This window comes from Rhineura floridana, chromosome 6 (assembly GCF_030035675.1).
Source record: "Rhineura floridana isolate rRhiFlo1 chromosome 6, rRhiFlo1.hap2, whole genome shotgun sequence".
NCBI classification, from domain to species: domain Eukaryota; kingdom Metazoa; phylum Chordata; class Lepidosauria; order Squamata; family Rhineuridae; genus Rhineura; species Rhineura floridana.
Window position 1 is genome coordinate 52,551,631 of NC_084485.1, and position 20,964 is coordinate 52,572,594.

At 42.4% G+C, this 20,964-nt stretch overlaps 1 protein-coding gene across 1 annotated transcript in view; it reads left to right on the forward strand.

The window, feature by feature from the left end:
• The first annotated feature begins 321 nt into the window (after positions 1-321).
• Positions 322-20,964, forward strand: part of SYT2 (synaptotagmin 2) — an 82,727-nt gene continuing 62,084 nt past the window's right edge. Inside the window, exon 1 of the mRNA XM_061630340.1 lies at positions 322-381. The gene's annotated coding sequence lies outside the window, so the exon portion shown is untranslated. The remainder of the gene's footprint in view (positions 382-20,964) is intronic.

The following is a 20,964-nucleotide window of genomic DNA, read 5'->3' on the forward strand; positions in this document are numbered from 1 at the left end:
TCAAACCCTGTGTTTGTGTGTGTATGGGGGGGTACACCACCAACAGGGCAGTTTTCGGTCTTGAGATTTACCATCTTGAATGGTTCGTTTGTAGCAGGAGAGATGCTTTGTCTCAAGTAAACGAGCTATAAGTTTGAAGGGTTTACACTGGCCACGGCATGTTGCGGCCTGGTGGTGGTGGAGGAGATAACAGGCTGACCAGCCCGCTGCGAATTCCTAAAAAAAAAAAGAGAGAGAAAGGGAGTGGGCTATGAGAGGAAGGCTTGCTGCTAGTCAAGTGCTAAACTAAAGCTTGATGATGCTAATCAGATTCTCGGTACAGTTCTATGCACGTCAACTTAAAAAGTATGTTCCACTGACTTCAGTAGGATTTACTCCCAGGTAAGTGTGTATGGAATTTATATGAAGGCCAAATTGTAGGTTTTTTTGGGGTGTGTGTGTGTAAAAAAACTTCAATCTTGTAATCTTGAACTTGCTGTAAATAATTAGACTTTTGTTGTGTTGGAATGTGTGGGATTATTTTTCTCTTCTTTGTAGAGAACTGATGATTGGGGGGGGACCTTCACATTTTTAATTGCTATGCTAATGTTAGCCCTGAGCAAGTGATAGTAGCACAGTAGCCTCTCTCCCTCCAGCAACTGATAGGGGAATAGCCTTGTTGCAAAGGGAAGGCAGTAGCTGTGCTGCGATAGGCCAGCTGTGTATGTGCATATTGAAACACTGAATTTGCTGGACAGTTATGCACACCAATACTGAGGATGTACAACTTTGAACTAATTTTAAATTGTGGGGTTGGGGAGAAGGTTCATTAAAAAGATGGTATTTTTACAAAGAAGATAACACCCTTGCTTGATATTTGTAAATATTGCATTATCTCCCCTTTAAAAGGCTCAATGGACACTCAGACAGTACTTAAGGAATAGTATGCTAGGGAGAATTCAGTCTGCAGTGGGGACCAAACAACTAACCCTTTTTTTGTAAAAGTTCACAAAATGTCATTAGTATGGGATGGGGAAGGAGTAGCATGCTACAGTGATGGCACAGGCAGTAGCCAATAGGTGCTCATGAATAGTTGTATGATTGCATTCCACGCAACAATAGGTGTGTGGTAGTAGGTGGCATTGCATTGTCAGAGCTTCAGAATAACTCTGAGTGCTAGGAGAATGCAGTTTCCTGAATGCAGAACAGCTGGGAAAGAAACATTTGGATCATGGGAATAGCTACATAAAAGCTGCATGTGTGTATTTGTATGCATGGGGGGGGGGGAAATAAGGATTCAGGTGTGTTTAAACATCTGTCCAAAGTTGCTTGTTTCTGTGACCACAGTCTTTGCTGCTGCTGGTCTTTCTCAGGCACTCAACCGGTTCTTTACCATACTAACTACACCTACATTTCAGTCTGGTTCAGGCCTAGTTATGGAACTGAATCAGCCTTGGTCGCCCTAATGGAGGACCTTAGTCAAAATAAGGGCAGGGGAAGTGCAGCCCTGTTGTTCTTACTTGATTTCTCAGCAGCTTTTAATACAATTGACCATGTTGTCCTTCTGAGCCAACTTGGTGAGACAGGTATTGGAGACACTGTTTTACAGTGGTTCCAATCCTGTTTCCAGGGTCAATTTCAGAGAATAGCTTTGGGTGATTACTTTTCAGACCCTTGGCAGTTGAGCTGTGGGGTGAGGCAGGGTACCATCTTGTCTCCAATGCTATTTAACATCTACATGAAGCCATTGGATGTGGTCATTAGGAGATTTGGGGTGAAGTGTCAGCAGTACACACACTTATGTATGACAGAACATTAAAAGTAAACCTATCTCTCTTGTTCTCTTTTTGAAAATAATAATTTTTTTAAAAAAACCATTAAAAGTAAATCTCATAAAGCAAATTAAAGATAAAAGTGGATCATGTATATGGAGAAGCTGAAGGGTACTGTTTAAGATTACAGTTGGTGCTGAGCCTGGATCTATCTCATTACTATTTACACAAGGAGTAGGCAACATGGCATTTTAGACTATAGCTTCCATAATTCCTGATCACTGGCCATGATTACAGGGCTGACGGGAAATGTAGTCCACCACATCTGGAGGTCACCGTGTTGGCTACCCCGATTTACAACTCTGTTAAAGAATCCTTCATTGGGCATGTTGGTTACCTAAGGGATACATATTTTTCCAAAACGCTTTGTGTGGGACAAAGGTGAGCTAGAAATGAAACTGCTAACTACCTCTGTTACTCAAAAGCCCTTGGGGATATAATGCCCTAGAGAAATAGTGTTAGTGAAATCAAGCCCAGAGTTAGCTCATGAACATGAGGTGAACCCTCGACCATTCAGGATGCACTCTCTGGAGGAGCTTAATGCATGGACATCTGCATGCATGTAGGGACCCTTTACATGGCCTCTGAATGTGCAGTTGGCAGGAAAGATGGCTTGTGCAATACACTCCCATGACCCTTCACATGTTCTTTCAGAGTATGAGAGGGTGCGAGTGACTTTTCTGTTGCGCTACATTAGGATGTATTTGCTAACATTAGACACTAGGGGCTTCAGTAGCACCAGTCAAATGGACAGCTCCTCTATATAAAGGCGCTGCACACACAAAAAGTGTACTTGAAGCACTTTGATGTCCAGAGTGTTTCAACTTCAAGGGCAACACAAAAATGATTCCGTATCAGTATAAAAGAGTTCCAAGGGCACTTGTAAACGTCAAATGATGGTGATTGTCATAAAATATGTCAGGGTGACATAGAAATTGTTAAAACATGAAGCATTGTATAAGACTAAATCTTATTTAATTACAGCAACGCAATAATGGAACCAAATTTATAGCAAGATATGTAACATTTTTCTTCAAATACTCATCACAATTTAAAACCAGGTGCTCCTTTTGCAGCTAAAACCTTATTCCTTGTAAACTTGAAAGGGATTACCTATTGGTCCTCTTTTGAGAGAGAGATTATAATAATGAGTGTGTTAAAGCTACTTTTATACTAGGAATGCAGTTCTAATCTCTAGCTGTTGATGGCTGGCAACAGAGTTAGGAGGACGTGTGGGCCTCCCTCCACTGGGAGACAGGAGTGCCACTGGTGGGAGGAGCTTGCTGTAGCAGAGGTCTGATCTCCACCAGGCAGGAGCCTACTGCTGGCAGCCCTCCTACTGATGGTAGCCAATGTAGGGCCCAGGGGGGTGTGCTGCCCAAGGATCTTCTTGGCCAACCCAATCTCAGTCCAGCTATTGGAGAGGTGCTCAGTCTGGGAACTTCAGCTATGCTAGCCCTGGGTTAAAAGACCTCAGCCCCTCCTTCTCTGATTATCAGAAGCCATTCAAATGCTGTGGTGGCTTTGCTGCTCCCATAATCCCCAGGCAGTTTTAGGATTATTCTGCCCATCTAAATTCATTTCACCTGACTCAAGAGTCAGCTAAGATAGTCTTGCATGTTGTCTAATAGTGACTTATAAGACCGAGCTAGGATCAACTTTTATACCCTTGGGTGGAGAATTAAGAAGGCACATGGACACATAGTACCAGATTAGAAGAGAGAACCCTCTAAACAGAGAAGGAAAAAAGCTTTTAAAGAAAAGGGATTAACCCTATAGTCAGAGCATATGACTCTATGAAAGAATAAAGATCCTGAATAGCACAATTCTGTACATGTCCCCTCAGAAGAAAGCCCCACTGAGTTTAATGAGACTTACTCCTGAGTGAGTGTGTTTAGGATTGCACCCTAAAGCTGCAATTCTGTGTACACTTATGTGGGAATAAACCCAATTGACTATAATGTGACTGACATTTGAGTAAAAATGCTTAAAATTGCATTGTAAGAAAGGGAAACAGAAACCTTTTAAATGGTAGCCACCTTTCATGGCATGCTACACCTACTGAAAATCCTTCTTCTATACAACTCTTAAAGGTGCATGAGCTCTGTCTTCATTTGCCACCTTTACGCCGAAGAAGCTTAGGGTCAGACCACATTGCATAAATCCTGCAACAAGCTAACAAAAAATGTATAAAAATAAAAAAGGCTACTGGAAGGGGGCTAAAGGGAGCCCTCTCTCTGTAGGACCTACAGTTGATGTTTTCTCTATTGCTAACAGAAGCTTCCCCTTGTGTCCCTGGAGAGAAGTTCACTGGAAGAACACATGCTTTGTGGAATACACACCACCAACTTCAGTTTTTTAGTTAATTAGTTAGTCCATTTTATTTACCACATTTCTTACCTACCCTTCATCATAAGGTCGCAGGGCGGGTTACAACAATATAATAAGCTGCTGAAAGAATTGCAGTGGCTGGTTGTCAGCTACCAGGCTAGGCTCAAGGTGCTGGTGTTCATGTACAAACCCCGATACAGCTTGGGACCAGGATACCGCCTCATTCCCTGCATACCCAACTGATCTGCAGTATGCATCCTGTTAGGAGGTCCGTTCCACATGATGTTGGAATTTTTAGTGTGGTGGCGCATATCCTTTGGAACTCCATCCCATTGCATTCAACAGATGTATTCTCTGGTGCCTTTCTGGTGCCTGCTAAAAACTTCTTCTTTCAACAAGCCTTCTACAATCTTTAATCCAGTTGGTATCTTTCTTGGATTTTAATTGATTTTATGTATGGGTTGTTATTGTTTCATACTGTTTATATATTTATAACTGTTTTTAACGTTATACATGCAATTGTTTTAACTGTTTTTATATATGTTATTCTATTGCAAGTTGCTTTGGGATGCCTCGTGGGAACTATTCATAAATGAAATAAGTGATGGTGGTGATGATAATTTGCAGTGATAAAAACAGGTAAACTTCAACTAAGTGTTACTTGAAGTAGACCCATTGACATGAATGAATCTAACTTAGCTATGTCTGTTCAATAGGTCTACTCTGAGTAGGACTAGTACTGAATACCATCCTATACCTTTATAATTATAAAATCATTCCAAATGGAACAGAACAGTCCCCAGTGTAGTTCAGTGACAGAGCACACACTTTACATGCAGTTTCTGACACAGAATCATAGAATAATAGAGTTGGGCCTATAAGGCCATTGAGTCCAACCCCCTGCTCAATGCAGGAATCCAACTTAAAGCATACCCGACAAGCGGCTGACCAACTGCCTCTTGGGCTCTTCAACAGTGGAGGCATTCAACACCTCCCTAGGTCATTGGTTCCATTGTCGTACTGCTCCTAACAGGTAGGCATTTTTTTCCTGATGTTCAGCCAAAATCTGACATCTCTGCTTAAATGGTCTCAGTTAGCAGAGTGGGGGAGACCACTGGAGAGTAGTTTCCAGTTGGAATAGACAGTACAGTCCTCGAAAGACCAAATAGGAGTCTTCCCCAACCTGGTGCCCTCCAGATCTTTTTACTACTACCAGTACAGCCATGCTAGCTTGGGCTGATGTGTGCTGTAGTCCTCAACATCTGGAGGACACAGGGTTTAAGGAGGCTGGTCTAAAGCAACTTCTGCTGATGCTTAACAGCACTGGGCTAATTGTGTCTTTGGCCTGACTAGTCAAATTATCTGATGATTAAAAATCAGGAGAAAATGCATATTATCGAAGATTGGATTAGAATGGCATGTTCCTTCGATAAATTGAGGCTGCAGTACTTTATCCACTTACCTGGGAGTTGGCTCCATTGAACTAAATAGGACTTAATTTCTGAGTCAACAGGTATAGACTTGCACTGTGAATTGCTGGATTGTAAGAAAAGGTGCACAGTGCATTTAACACATCCAGTATGATGAGCAAGAGTCATTTGTGCATCTGCTTTGTGTATCATGTACTTTGGAACATGCAAAACAGGTCTTATGGTTCTTACACAGGGCCTGGTAAAGACATTTGCTAGCCAACATATCTTGTCTCTATTTGTGTGTGAATGACATACCCTCCTTCCAGACTAGACCATTTGTTTACAGATGAAAGTAATACAAAAGGAAAGATCTGTGACTTTCCCGCCGGTTAAATGATTTGCTGACTTGGGAGGAAAGGACCTTGTCTGGAGAGCTTCAAGGACTAACCATAAATCTATGACTTGGGAATTATATCATAGATGTACAGTAATGCTATTGATATGGCAGAGTCAATACTTGCTTTGTTCACCGTTTCAATATAAAATCAGATCATTCCTTTTGAAAATTCAAGGACAGCTATAATTTCCCTCCCTCATACAAGGGGTAACACAACTCCCATCACCTCCAACCAGCATGGCCAATGATCAGGGATGATGGTAATTGTAGTCCAGCAACATCTGGAGGGCAACACGATAGCACGTTCAAAGGACTTAAGCCAAGTTAGGGTGTTATGCTAACTATATTTTTCTCAAGGTAAATTCCATTGAAATCAATGAGGCTTGCTTCTAAGTAAATGTGCTTGCAAATGCTGCTGCCGTTAATAGATCCCACACACTAGCTAAGGAAGAAAGAATACAGCGTACCTTCTCATCCCAGTTAGAAATGAAGTGTGCCCTTTTTCTCCCATCACAGTGTTATATACATACAACGTAGCTTATTGTATGATTATATGGCGGCCATAGCTGTTGAGCAAATTTTGGCTGGGCTTGCTAGCCAAACATTACTTTCTACTACCCATCTGTCCTGCCATGACAGCACAACGTTAGATGAATTGATCAACACTGATAGTATGTCTGTGCAGGTGTCCGAAGTCTCATGCATCTAGGCTTGTGTGAGGAGAGAACAGAGAGGTCCTCATTGGATCAGCACTTGGATCTGCTGCCCTCCATGCATTTGGGGGAGGGGAGCAAATGTCTGTAGTGGGGAGTCTGCTATGAGTGTGTGGGTGATTTAACTCCATGCACAATCTAGGTTCTGAGGTACATAGAGAACCTATACACATCCAGTAGGTTCCCCGCTACAACCTGCAACAAATGGAGGGTGGCAGGGTCAGGTGGAATTGGCACCGAAGGAATTGGCCCTCATCATGTGAGGACAAGAATGACTGAGATTTAGCCTTGTGTAAGTGTCGTTAGGATTGCCAGTTCAACCATGATGAAATGATGAATCTGATCCTAAAATTGCGGGAGACCTTCATTGCGGTTGTAAGTGGATGCCTTAAGTTACCACCATTCTTTCATCCTTTTCTTACAAGAGTGGAAGAAACAGCATTCATCTGTTATTATTTGTGTAGCCCAAAAAACCGATAAAGCATATTATGGAGGTAGCCAACCTGTCTGGGGGAAAATACTGTGAATGTCCCAGAAGCCAGAAGGATAACTTACAAACAAAAAGATGCATTCATTTGTGTTTTTCATGATTTTCAAGACAATCTATGGATTGATTGAGTTTTGGTTTTGAGAGTGCCAACTCTCTGTATTTTTTTTCCAGAGTGGTATCATGTTAGCGTGTTGCATCAAGAACAATCAAGAGACAATAAAAGTATTTGTTATGGCGTAAGTTTTTGTGTATTACAGTTCATCAGGTAAATGCCTCTGATAAAATGGACTGTAGTCCACAAAAGCTTATGCTATAATAAATATGCTTAGTGTTTAAAGTGCACAAGACTCTTTATTGTTCTGTGTAGTTTTAATAGCAAAAATAGATCACCAAGCTAATAGGAGCTTAGAAAGTACATAGTGCCATGTTGTATCCCTATCCTAGTGTGTATCGACTAGGGAGCTAGAACCTATGTGGAACAGCTGCTTCTGTTTTTTGTAAGTAAGCAGAAGAGATTAACTTGCTAGAAAGACTGAAAGGTCATTTTTCCACCTGGAGTACTGCACTGCAGAGGACAGCCTGAAATCTCTAGGCAGCTATGGTTTCTGGTCTCTTTCACTCTCTTTTGTATCAAGAGTTCTTTACTGGCTAAGTGTTATAATAAACACAACATCAGACAAAGACCAAGTGCTCATTTATTGCTGGTGCAGTGGAGTAAAATTTACATTATTCACTTCCATGGAAAGCAAGTCTAGGCTGAGGTCAAATTTATGGGAACTTTTTCAGGATTGTTTCTAGGATGGGAGGCTGATCAGGATCAGATTTGAGCAGGACTGGGTCCAGGAAGAAAGTTTGGCAGGACAAACTTAGAAGAGGAACGTCAAATCTGAAACAGAAGGTGATTAGGAGCAGGATAGGTCATCAGACAAAATAACAAGCAGGTCCAATTGCAAGCTGCATGTCAAGCTGATGAAAAGTCAGGTAACCAGTCAGGTATAGAGAGAAAATCTTTTTTTGAAAAGCAGGATCAGCAGCTACAAAGAGCCACTGTCTGCCAGCTGCCACTTTATATCCCATTGGATAAAACACAGCTGGGACTATGGAGGCACCATAGCTCAGCAGCAGAGCACATACTTTGCATGTACAAGATCCCATATATCCTCAGTTAAATTTGATTAAAGTGTATCTCTGCCTGAAATCCTGAAGAGCTGTTGCCAGTCAGTGTAGACTGTACTGGGCTAGATGGACAAATATTCTGACCTGGTAGAAGGCAGCCTTCTACATTCCTATGGGACCATTTTGGATATATGATCTCAGTGGAGGAGCAACAGGGCAGGGCTGATAGGTGAATCCTGACATTGCCTCCAAATGGCATTATGAAGGAAGCCTCATTTTATACTTGTATGTAGTGATAGAAAATGGTTTCTCAGGTATGCTGTGGTTTTAACTCACAACTATGTGTTAATCGTCTCATTTTGGACAACAGTTTGATATAGGAAGAACGTAAACAGGTCACAATGTCTTCCTCTTTTGATCAAGGGAAAATGTATATTCAATGGAAATAAAATGGTTCTTCCAAGCTAGGATTGCTTGTCTGCTGAAATAGCCAATTAAGTTCAGAGGCCCTCTTTGACATGTAAGCATCATTACTGAAGTCTCCTGCTGGGCGTGATGTGCAGTGTAGTTTCCTGTCTGCTTCTGGGTTAATTCTTCCTTGCGTATGTGAATTTCTGTGGGAAATCAGCTTTCTGTCTTATGGCTTTGAAGCTGAAATTCTTAATTTACTCCAGAGAGAGGGTTTGGGATTTGTAAGAAACGATGTAACCTGTCTTTCTTTTAGGTTCCTTTGTATTTCATACAGAGCAAAAATGATTTGTTTTTGTTTCTAAGAAATTTGTCTTTGATTTATCTTTTAGCTGGAAGATCACTCACTGAATATCCTTGTACTTGGTTTAGGCTTAGGCTGAAGTCTGCTCTGTTACTATGCTGGCAGCACAGAGCCCAACTTTACTATGGGACTGTAACTCTTTTCAATCAGTGTGCCTTATCTAGCCTTGACATCTGCTATTCTGGTTAGTTTTTAAATTAGGGTGCATTTGCTTCTTTTTTATTTTTATGTTTAATACTGTATCTATATTTAATAAAGTATTCCTAATGTTTTGCTGGGACTATTCACATACATCCTGCAACTTTTTATTGTTGTTTATAGCATGTATTAATCTCCCTTTGGCCATAGAAGCACCCCAGGCAATGTATAATTCCTAAAACCTCAACCAGCTAAAAATGTTTTAAAAAAACCTTGCAAACTCTCCAGCCGTATCCATGTCAATACTTGGATGCTGAGAGAATAAAATTAGCTTTGGGCTGAATTCTATCAACGAGATGTTATGATGGACTTCCCAGGGCAGTTGGTTCCAAAGCTCTGGTGTCACCATTGATAAAGCTCTGTGTTCCATGGGATTTTACAACAGGGACTAGAGCCAGACAATGAATGGGCCTGAAGGCAAGACTTCCAGAAAACTAGGGAAGCTCACACTGCTAGTTTTACATTATGAGATAGAAGTTACAGGGTGAGCTGAAAAGTTTGATCTGAAGTCACAATGATCTAAAAGAGAACTGGATCTCTGGATCTTTGAGTAATTTATCCCTGTGTGTAACTCCCTATTGAAAGACAGGGGGCTTGCCATGGAAAAATATCAGGAAATCAGGCTTGATTGATACTTCATTCACTTATACCCGTTGTCTTATAATAAACCCAGGGCCTTAGTTTGGGGAGGGACTTCACCCCTGAATCAGTCCTAGATACATTACAGGCACATTTCATCAGGCAGTTTCTGGTATTGTCAGTCCAGTGCCTTGGCATGCAGCAGGCAGTATAGGAAGCAGAACCACTGACAAATGATATAATATGGAGTTAGGGGTCTATGTGCTCACACCTCTTCTTCCATAGTGGGATACACAGCCCAAAATCCCCCAAGACCACACTCATCCATGATTTGATGTGCATTACCAAGACCTGGGTGGATGAGCAGGGAGGAGTTGATCTGACCCAGCTTTGCTCACCTGGATACTCTGTGCAACAACAGCACAGGCTACAGGGATGGGGGGCAGGAGTTGCTGTGGTCTACAGAACTTCCATCTCTGTCACCAGGAAACCACTTGTCTTGGAGCCGGCTGTGAGGGCCTGCACCTGGTGTTGGGCCAAGGAGACAGTAAACTAGGCTTGCTGCTGGTGTACCGTCCACCCTGCTTCACTGATAGAGCTGGCGGAGGCCGTCTCAGCTGTGGTATTGGAGGAGCCTGGAACAATAGTCCCAGGTGATTTCAATGTGCATGTTGATGGTGCCTGTAGTGTTTCGGCTCAGGACTTCATGGCCTCCATGACGACCATGGGGCTGTCTCGAGTTGTCACCGGCCCAACGCATAGGGCAGGGAGCATCTTCGACTTGGTTTTTGCTCCAGATGGAGGAAAAGGTGGTCTGGAGATAGGAGGAGTGGATGCCACCCCATTGTCATGGACAGACCACTCCCGGGTGAAGTTTAGATTTATGGCTCTGATCCTCCTCTGCAGGGGTGGTGGACAAATTAAAATAGTCTGCCCCTGGAGACTAATGGAATCGACTGAATTCCTGAATGCCCTGGGGGGGTTACCAGTAGATAGAGCAGGTGACCCTGTTGAAGCCCTTGTCACACTGTGGAACAGTGAGGTGCATTGGGCTCTTGATACTGTTGCCCCCGAGTACCCTCTCCGGCATTGTGGAGCCCGGTTTGCACCTTGGTACACCAGTGAGCTAAGGGTAATGGAACAGGCTGGATGACAGCTAGAGTGCAAATGGCAAAAAACGTGCTGTGACGCTGATCGGGCACGAATAATATATCATAACCATGCCTACTATGTGGCAGTAAGGGTGGTAAAGAAGGCCCATTTCCCTGCCACCATCGCATCCTCAAGTAGCCATCCAGTGCAGCTTTTCCATATTGTCTGTTGACATCAACTCCAGGAAATGGAGTTTTAGACCATTTGGAGGCCCACTGTGAATCGTTGGCAAGGCACTTTGAGGGTAAAGTTTCTCCCCTTCGTAGCAATCTTGATGCCTCATCCACATCTACTGTAGTCCCCAGCCTGATGATGTGGACAAGGTGTTTGTGATGATGTGGCCAGCAACGTGTCCTCTCAACCCTTGCCCTTCTCGTCAAAGCTTGTTGTGGGGGGTTTGACCAAGTGCATCCAGTGTGTGGTCAATGCATCATTGTGGGAGGGAGTGGTTCCAGCCACCCGGAAAGAGGCGGTGATTCAACCACTCCTGAGAAAGCCCACCCTGGACCCATTGGTCTGCAACAACTACTGCCCAGTTGCAAATACACCCTTCTTAGGGAAGGTGAGTGAGAGGATTGTGGTGCAGCAATTGCAAGTACTCTTGGATGAAACAGATTATCTTGACCCATTCCAGTCTGGGTTTAGGCCTGGTTATGGGACTGAATCGGCCTTGGTCACCCTGATGGATGACCTTTATTGGGAGAAGGACGGGGAGTGTGACCCTGTTATTCTTACTTAATCTCTCAGCAGCTTTTGATACCATTAAAAATTGTATCCTATCTCCAAGGTGATTTTCAGATAATAGCATTGGGTGATTGTCTTTTGGCTGCCTGGCAGTTGTGCTGTGGGGTACTGCAGGGTACCATCTTCTTCCCCATGCTGTTTAACATCTATATGAAGCCCTTGGGAGTAACCAACAAGAGATTTGGGGTGAGGCGCCAGCAGTACGCTGATGATACCCAGCTCTATTCCTCTGTAACATATGAATCGGGAGTGGCCGTGGAAGCCCTGGACTGCTGCCTGGACTGGTGGTGGGCTGGACGAGGGCCAGTAAACTGAGTTTGAATCCTAGCAAGACGGAGTTGCCTGTTTTGAATGGGGTCATACTGCCTCTGAAAGAGCAGGTTCATAGTCTGGGGGTGCTCCTGGATCCATCTTTGTCACTAGAGGCTCAGGTGACCTCAGTGGCTAGGAGTGCCTTTTGCCAGCTTTGGCTGGTGAGACAGCTGCGGCTTTTTCTGGACCAGGATAGCCTGACCGTTGTCCTTGCACTGGTAGCCTTCAGGCTGGGTTACTGTAATGGACTCTATGTGGGGTACCCTTGAGGGTGGTCCAAAAGATGCAGCTGGTGCAAAATATAGCAGCGATACTGTTCACTGAGGCAGGGTATCGCCAACATGTTACCCCACTGGTGAAAGAATTGAACTGGCTACCTATTAGCTACGGGGCTAAGTTCAAGGTTCTGGTTTTGGTGTACAACGCCCTATACAGCTTGGGACCAGGATACCTGAAAGACTGTCTTATCCCTTATATACCCAGTCAGTCACTGTGCTCTGCAGGTGAGGGCCTCCTGCAGACACCATCTTATCAGGAGGTCTGTTCCACACAATATAGGAAATGGACCTTTAGTGTGGTGACACCTACCCTGTGGAATTCCCTCCCCTTAAGTATTAGACAGGCACCATCTCTGTTATCTTTTCGGCGCCTACTGAAGACCTTCCTCTTTCAATAATCCTTTTAAGTTGAGACATTATCCTAGTCTGTATCTGTGTTGGAACTGCTTTTTAATATGTTAACCTTTAAAAAAAATTTTTAAAGATAATTTGTTTTAATATATTCTAAAGTCTGTTTCTATGATGTTTTAAAGTGTTTTTAGTGCTTTTGTTTGCTGCTCTGGGCTCCTGCTGAGAGGAAGGGCTGGATATAAATCTAATAAATAAATGAATGAATGAATGAATGAATGAATGAATGAATAAATAAATAAATATTTGCCATATGCAAAGGTAGAAGTTCCATGCAGGCTTTGCAGTGGCATTGCCTGACTTGCAGGACTGCTCTTGAGACTTGAGACTGCTGTTGAGACTCTCCCCCCTCAACACCCCCCCACAGACTCATCCGAATATGCTGAAAGAGAAAGGAAAGGTGTGTCTGATTTTTTAGAATATTTCAGGTTTGCACATGAAATAATGGAACTAAGAATGGAACATGTGCTGGTTACACTTCAGAGTGTTGGTTGCCTCATTATGCAAAATGCTCATTGGATGCCTATTTGCCATTTCTGAAAACAAAAAAGGTGTTTGCTTTAATCTGGAGTTACAGTCCTGTCATTCATTTGGCACCAAAATTGAGCATTCCATCCTGGAGTTTTTGTAAGAGGTGACGTGTCCCTTTGGCATAAGGACTTTTCAACTTATTTACCAGTGGAGGATTAAAGATGAAATATCTCTCTCAAGGTGCCAGCAAGAGGTACTATCAGAAGTGATTGCTTAAAATTGCACATGAAATTAGATATAAAACCCCACTCTTGGAAGAATGAGCCTTTCTATAAAAGATTTGTAGCCCTTTGAATTTAATGACCCTTAGAAAGACAGAGGAGACATGTAGTATGATTTATGGTCTAGACAATGTATTGCATATTCCCAAATGAATGTTTAGCATTGGTGGCAAGTGATAGACATCTGTATTCTGGCTCCACAATTTTCAGTTCTTCAAATTGATTAATAATATTTTATTAAAATACTTAGCACAGGTTAAAGGGTTGTCCCAATACTCCACAATATGTGTAATAACCTATAAATAATAATAATAATGAGATTATGGAGCCCTGGTGTCTGACACGGTTGCCACTTGCCACATGTGGTTAAATGACTATTGACCAGTTGCAAATGGGTGCTTTATTTGTACTACCTATTTTAAATAACATTTTTCATAAAATTCTTTTATACACCAGTTCAAAAACGTGTCCATCCTCCACCCTTAACAGTCACAGATTCATCCTTGGGTCCTGTATGCTGCAAAATTTACTTGCACTTTTCTGATTTTAAAAAGTACAGAATTGTTTTTAAATTCATGCAAGATCAATTTCACTTTAACAGCTACAATTCTCAACTATCTCAAGAGCTTGTAAGGCTCCTTTTTTGGGGAGAGACACTTTTTCAAGACAGATGTGATTTTACTTCAAAGCACTCGAAGCTTGAAAAATGTGGACTCGTATTTTACATTGAAATGAGTTTTCAGTTCTAAATACGCTTATTCCAAAACTTTTTTCAATTTTTGGTTTAGTGTGGTTCTGCAAATCAACTTTTTCTGCAGTAAAAATTGTGAAATCAAAATATAGGTCACAGATATTGGACAAAAGTTTAGAGGTGGAGTTGAGATGTAGTCTGATTTTATGTTTGATTTCTCTGCACTACTTAATGAAAAGATATGTCAGATTTCTCATTAATTCTATCAATAATTCAAACATTATTGTGTATTTTTCTACCCTCAAAAACACAGCTATTTTTTTGTCACGTGGGGAAAATGTTAACACATTCTACACAATTTTGCCAAGTGTGAAAAAACTGTTGGACACCACCATTATAGAGCAATCATAAATATGGTGCTGAGGGTTTGATGTGGTGGGTAAGGAGAAGTTCAGCTAGACATCTTGTGGCTATTTCCTTTTCTTGCCTCTGCCTGGAGTCTGAGATTGTTTTACCAGCTTGTCTTCCAGTCTGTTGGTTCCTAATAAAGTCTCACTCATCCTTGACTTGCTTGTGGATGAGGTGGCTGACCTGGCTTGTATAACCAAGAATGGAGTTGAAGGGCTGGGGGGAGTTGGTTTCTCTTAGCTATGCTCTCCTTGGTACTCTGATCCTTGTTGTTGTTGTTATATGCCTTCAAGTCGATTACGACTTATGGCAACCCTATGAATCAGTGACCTCCAATAGCATCTGTTATAAACCACCCTGTTCATATCTTGTCTGTGGCTTCCTTTATAGAATCAACTCATCTCTTGTTTGGTATTCCTCTTTTTCTAATCTCTTCTGTTTTTCCCAGCATTATTGCCTTTTCTAGTGAATCATGTCTTCTCATTATATGTCCAAAGTATGATAGCTTCAGTTTCATCATTTTAGCTTCTAGTGATAGTTCTGGTTTAATTTGTTCTAACACCCAATTATTGGTCTTTTTCACAGTCCATGGTATCCACAAAGCTCTCCTCCAATACCACATTTCAAATGAGTTGATTTTTCTCTTATCCGCTTTTTTCACTGTCCAGCTTTCATATCCATACATAGATCGGGAATGCTATGATGTGAATGATCCTGATTTTAGTGTTCAGTGATACATCTTTGCATTTGAGGACCTTTTCTAGTTCTCTCATAGCTGCCCTCCCTAGTCCTACCCTTCTTCTGATCTTAGTCTACAGAAATTCCGTTTCCTCAGATTTCTGTCTGATTTAAGTGCCAGTCTGGACTGTGTGTACCTTATGTGTACACAACAGACTAGGGATTCTGCTGATGTTCTGCCACTCTGCTGCCCATCAGAAACCCCATCTGAACTGATGCAGGTGGTCTCTGATTTGGTGTTGGATCATTGTTTGGGGGAGGGGGAACCTTAACATTCCTGCCAAGGCCACCATGGTGGCTTAGGACTTCTAGACCACCAAGAGAATCATGGGGCAGTCACAACATGTCATAAGCTTAACATGTTTGCAGGATATGCACTCATTTTGGTTTTCTCTACTGGGCATAAGGATAGTGATCTGAAAGTGGAGGATTTTACATCTCCCTTGTCATGGTCTGAGCACTTACTGTTGAGATTTAGACTTAAAGCAACTGTTCCTCTCTCCAAGGGGGGAATTTTCAAATGGTCTGCCCCCTGGGAATAAAGGACTGTTGTGGATTCCAGAGAACTGTGGGGGATTTCCCAGCTAATATTGCTGATACTCCTGTGAAAACCCTGGTTGCTCTGTAGAATATATAGATACCCTGGACTGTTGACATATTTGCTTTAAGGCACTCTTTCTCTCTGAGCAGAGCCCAGTCAGCTCCTTGGTATACTCCTAAGCTGAGGGTGTTGAAGCAGAATGGGAGATAACTAGAAAAGAAGTAGAGGAGATTTTGAGATTAATCCAACCAGACACAAATAGGAGCTAATTATTGAGCCTACACTGCAGTGATGATGGTGACAATTTTTTCTCCATCGCTATTGCACTCTCACAGTGTCACCTAGCATAGCTTTTCCCAGTGGTTTGAGGTCTTTTGCATTCTGGCCCACATGGAGATATAGTGGAATCCATGTTAACATATTGGCTCAGTTCGTATGTAACACTAAGCCAAATGATGACTCAGTGTGAATACATGGCCTTCTGGAGAGGAGAGTGTGACCAGTTTGTCCTCCTCCAATCTTGCTGCTGTGAACAAGCCATGGTTTGACGTCAACCAACATTTTTGATTTACAGCTCATGGTTTTTCTAGAAACCAAAAAACCTTACTTGCCACTTGTAGTTTGTCTGGAGAGAGACAAGCCACAAGCCTGGAGTCAGACGATACACTAAGCCAAACCATGGCTTAGTTCACAGCAGTGCAGCAGGAGCAGGTCCAAAGGAGAACAAAGTGGCTGTGATCTCCTCTATGGGATCCCGCACTCTCATATGTTTGCACTAAACCATAGTTTGGCTTAGTGTTAACCTGCAAACTGGGACAACATAACATGTTTGTAAGACATTTAGAGGACAAAATTGCTCGTATCCACCATGATTTGGATTTCCCAATGAATGCAGATCAGTTAATGGAAGTCTCCTGGGCACCATCTATTTTGTTGGATGACATTCAGCTATAGAACCTGAGGATGTGGATAAAGATGCTTGGCCGAGTGCAGGCAACACGCATGTGACCCTTGTCCTTCTTGGCTTATTGTATCTATCAGCAAGAAGATGACCATCTGAGTTCAGAAGGTAGTAAATTCCTTATTAAGAGAGGGTTTGGCCCTCAAAGGAGGCAGTAGTGTGACCATTCCTGACAAAATCTCTGGACCCAGAATATTTCAATAACTATAGGCTAATGGCTAACATCCCCTTCCTGGGGAAGATGCTCAAGCAAACGGTTGCAGGCAAACTCCAGGCTGTCTTGGATGAAATTGATTTTCTAGATCTGTTTCAATTGATGTTTAGGCCTAGTTTGGGCATGGACTGCCTTGGTCACCCCATGGGATGATTATTGCTGGGACTGAGACAGGGAGTGTGACCCTGTTGATTCTCTTGGACATCTTGATGGTGTTAGACACCATGATCTATGGTATCATTCTGGAGACGCTGCCTGAGTTGGGTGGGGAGTGGCAATGCTCTTTGATGGTTCCTCTCCTATCTGAACAGCTGTTTCCAGAAGGTGGTGCAGGAGAACCTTTGCTTGATTCCATGGCATGAGTGAGGTCATCCAGGGATTTAAGAGTGTGATGTCACCAATATGTCTCTTTCTCTTTTTCACTGAACATATGCAAGGCAGTGGAGTTATTAGAACAGAATCTGGTTACATAAGCTGAGGCTTAATTCAGACAAGATAGAGGTACTGTTAGTGGGTGGTTCATTTACTTGAGTAAGTGGTGTTCTGGAGGAGGTCACGCGTCCTTTTAAGGATCAGGTTCACAGTTTGGGGATGCTCATTGGTCCATCTGCCATTAGAAACCCATGGTCTCTGTGGTCTGGAGCACCTTTTACCAGTTTAGGCTGTTATGCCAGCTATGATCCTACCTGGATAGAGTTAAAATGGCTTAAGTGAACCATATCCTGATAATCTCCTGCTTGGATTATTGTAATGTGTTGTATATGGAGCTGCCTTTGAAAACAGTCCCAAAACTTACGTTGGTGCAGAATATGGCTGCGGCTGGGTATTATGAACACCTTTTACCAGTACTTCATCATCTTCACTAGCTCTTGATCCATTTCCAGGCCCATTTCCAAGTATTGATTTTAACATGATTTTGACCGCCCTGATAGAATCATGAGCACAAATCATCACACATCCACAATAAGAAGGACATATGAGGGGAGTCACTATTTGTAAGATACTGTACACCTCCACCATGAATTCTGTAAGACTTAGGTTTGCAAAGGATTCTTCCCCATTAATCCACCCAAGCTGAGACATTAGCAGACACTGTTTCTCTCTCCAAATGGGGACAGTAATACTAACCTACCTTGGAGGTTGTTTTAAGGATTTCTGAGAGATGCAGTGCACTTTGAACATCCACACACAACATTTGTATGAGGCTTACATTACTGTTCCATACTCTGCATTTCAGAGATTCAAGCATAGTTTGCCTAGCCACTGTAATAGTTTGCAAAGGATTTATTCCTCTTGAATCCACCAAGCTGAAGTGTAAGCAGTCATTGGAAAACTAAACAGATGCTGTCTTTTGGTTCTGCTTTGGTGACTGAACTCTTCTAAATGGCAAAAGATCATCGCTGGCTGCTGTTTACATACTGCTGAGCCCAATTGGTCTCCTGTTCAAGATTTGGACTCCTCTGATTGTTACTCAATGCAAATTGATGATGTTTATAATTGTCAGTTACAATAATGGAAGATCCTTTTGTTCCTCTAGGCTGTCATTTGGGGAAGGAGGGGTGAAGGGAGAGGTCCAAGAAGTTCTGTGCCAACTCTTGTTTAAAATCTAATGGAAATCAGGTCCGTTTCAGACTATTGCAAAAATTATTTTATGCAGTATTTTTCAGTTTTCTTTTTCTATCAAATGGAGCCCCCTAGAGGCTGTCATATTAATTGTCCTTGTAAGCAGTACAGGATGGTCCTCTCCACCACTTAATAAAGTTAACTCACCATTAGAGCTGAAACATGGACGTGATTTGGAAACATGCCCCCTTGGCAACTGAAAGCTGTTTGAAAGAGGAAAATACCTTAACAGGTGCACGGATACCTAGACATACAGGGCTAGTGGAGCAGATTGCTCTGCAGGAGAGCTCTCCAAACAGATTGCATTTCCACAGGACATTGCCTAGGATTATCACAGCTTGGTTGTCCTCTGCAGACCAGCTCCTTTTCTTCCTTTTATTAATTGGGGATTGAACCATTACAGAAGAAATGCAGGGTGAACAAGCCATTGCAGCATGAAAGTTCCAGCTATATACTGTCTTGGTTGAGATGCAATACCAAGTTGTAATTTAGAGCTATGTGAAATAGCTCTGAATGAACCTTGGGCCCATGCATTCCTCTTGCAAAGTAGGTTAGGCTAACAGTGGCTGGGCAAGGTCACTCAGTGAGCTTAATGGTTGAGTGGGGTTTTGAACCCAGGTTTCCAAGGTCCTAGGTTGATACTCTAACCACTATACCCCACTGGGTACTATTCATATGTTGTATTTGTATTCTGCTCTTCTATCCAATAACTGTATCTGCATCAGTAATGTTCTTAATCTTGGTCTATAGATGGCAATAATAAGTCAATTAATACATTACCAGTATTTATTTATTTATTTTAGAAAACAGCTTTTGTTCCTTTTTAAGACATAAAAATATTTTTAAATGGTTTTTTTTTAGGAATGCTTAGAAATTAGGGCTTTGTAAAAAGTGGGGACTTTGGTTTGGCTTAGTATGTTGTCCAAACCTGGGGTCACGGTTTGTCTTGGTCCGGACAAACTACAAGCAGGGACAAACCACAAGCCTGGGTCCAGACAACACGCTAAGCCAAACTACAGCGTAGCTCACAATAGTATAGAAGGAGGAGGACCAAGGAGGAGCACAGCAGTTACAGTCTCTCTGGGAACCCTCATGCTTATGCTTGTGTGCTAAGCCATGGTTTGGATTTGTGTTTGCTGTGTACAAACCTGTTTACTCTCTTGATGCACACTGGCCTGTCACTACGCTCTGTATGATTGTGCATCTAAGAGGGGACCAGATGATATGTGTAGAAGTGGAAGGGTAAAACAGGAGCAGACAAACCTGCTGAACAGCCAATGTGCTGTTAGGAGCTACTCATTGAATGCCAGATAAAGAAGCACTTCCACAGTGAATCATAGGAACTGAAGTTCAGAAACCAGTGATCTTGAACCCATTGGACTTAAAATAGCTGTTTAAACTTTGTAAAACTGACAGCCTGGGCTATTTATAGGCATGCAAAACAAGCCTAATGAATTTGAAACCCAGCTGCAAATGCCAAAACTCATTGTTTCTGTTACAGGATTAATGCACTCCCAGTAGTCAGACAGGTCACCTACCTGGAAGGCTCCTTGGTGTCCTGCCACAATTGTTAACATTTGTGTCGTGCCAACAGTGTGCTAAATGCTGGTTTAACATGACCACTGGCCTAATTCTAATATTGGTTTCTGTTTCCTGTCCCACACATTGGTCACTTTCATACCTGAAGCAGAGAACAGGGGTTTGCTTACTTTGGCATCAAGCACAGGTCTGGGAACTGAAGTCACTCTTCTGCTTCAAAGTGTGGATGTGAGTGGAGTGGGAGAGAAGAGCATGAAAGAAGTTGTGTGGATGGGTGCGCTCTCTCTCTCTCTCTCTCTCTCTCTCACACACACACACACACACACACACACCCCTCCCCCACTCCCGGTCTTCAACTTGGACCTACCCTGTCACATTTGTCCAGCCAGGATTCCCACATGAATGGTTGCCATATCAAAGTATAGACTGCATGGTGTGTGTATGGAGGGGTTACGTGGCAGGTAGTATGAAAGAGTTAAGCACGCATATTCTGCATGCTGCTTATGTTATACTGATCAGCAGAGAAGAAGCCATGGCTGAGGTTCTTTGGCCCATCTTTGCTTCTAAAAGTGTCATTCACTTTTAGAATCCTCCTCTTCTCAAAGAGATGAAGATACAGTCAAGGCTGTTCTCTTTAGAATAAGAATCACGTGCAGTGAAGATGAAAGTTTTGAAGAAGCATCAGTTTGTAAAGCAGGGAAGCGTTGAATAAAAGGAACTTCGTGTCCACTGGTGATCTCTTCCTGACCTCCTATCATCCATTTCCATTTCTGACACAGTGTTG